Here is a 1,289-nt window from a genome sequence, read left to right as displayed (position 1 = left end):
GGTGACCGGGAGCGGCCATTGCACTCCAGTCTGGGTGACAGAGTGAGACTCCAACTCAAATAAATAAATAAATAAATAAATAAATAATATAAAAACGAAATGAAACAAACCGGGCATAGTGACTCATAGCTATAATCCTAGCACTTTGGAGGGCCAAGGCAGGAGGATCGCTTGAGACCAGGAGTTCAAGACCAGCCAGGCAACATAGCAAGACCCCGTCTCTAAAAAAAATGCAAGAAAAAGAGCCAAGCACGGTGACATGTGCCTGTAACCCCAACTTCTTGAGAGGCAGAGGGAGGGGGTTCATCTGAGTGTAGGGTGTGAACCAAGATCACACCACTGCACTCCAGCCTGGGAGACAGAGTAAGATCCGGTCTCAAAGGAAGGAGAAAGGCAGTATGGTAAAAAGTACATCTTCTTCTGATCTCTGGCACTTAGCTCCTGGCTACTCTCCCCAGAAATGGCCGTTTGCCCTTGCCTGGGTACTCTTCCAAAGACACATCATTCCAACATAAACTGTGTGTGCTGCATGCCACACACAACGTTCCCATTTCTCATTTCTTCACTCAGCAATGTTTCTTTCTTTTTTTTCTGAGTTGGAGTCTTACCCTGTTGCCTAGGCTGGAGTGTAGTGGCATGCTCACGGCCACCACAGTCTCGACTTGCTGGACTCAGGCAATCCTTCCACCTCAGTATTCCAAGTAGTTGGAACCATAGGCATGTGCCACCATGCCCAGCTGATTTTTTTTTTTTTTTATTATAGAGACGAGGTCTCGCCAAGTTGCCCGAGCTGGTCTTGAACCCACGGGCTCAGGCAATCCACTCGCCTCAGCCCCCCAAAGTACTGGGATGACAGCCTGAGCCACCGAGCCCAGCCTGATCCCAGATCTTTAAGTGCATGTGTAAGAACATCTTTTTTCTTTTTCTTTTTTTTTTTTTTTTTTGAGTGGAGTCTCACTCTGTTGCCCAGGCTGGAGTGCAGTGGTATACTCATGGTCACTCCAACCTCGATCTGCTGGGTTCAGGCGATTCTTCCACTTCAGCCTTCTAAGTAGTTGGAACTGCAGGCATGCACCACCAGGCCTGGCTAATTTTTTGGTTTATATTGTGGAGATGAGGTCTCTCCAAGTTGCCCAGGCGGGTCTCTAACTTCAGCCTCTCAAAGTGCTGGGATTATAGGTGTGAGCCACTGTGCCTGGTCGGGAATATCTTTTTTTTTTTAGTTGGAATCTCACTCGGTCACCCAGACTGGAGTGCAGTGGCCGCTCCCGGCCTCCGCAGCCTCGACC

The 1,289-nt window shown here is 48.7% G+C and overlaps 1 protein-coding gene across 1 annotated transcript in view; it reads left to right on the top strand.

Annotated features, from left to right (window-relative positions):
* The window catches only part of LOC110594665 (complement C1r subcomponent-like protein), a gene marked incomplete at both ends in the record, with an annotated part of 3,584 nt that overhangs the window by 926 nt on the left and 1,369 nt on the right, over nucleotides 1-1,289 (top strand). The gene's annotated exons all lie outside the window — the stretch shown is intronic.

Source organism: Carlito syrichta, unplaced genomic scaffold (genome assembly GCF_000164805.1).
Source record: "Carlito syrichta isolate Samal-C Ts95f unplaced genomic scaffold, Tarsius_syrichta-2.0.1 Scaffold120606, whole genome shotgun sequence".
NCBI classification, from domain to species: Eukaryota; Metazoa; Chordata; class Mammalia; order Primates; family Tarsiidae; genus Carlito; species Carlito syrichta.
This window is presented reverse-complemented; position numbering and strand designations above follow the sequence as displayed.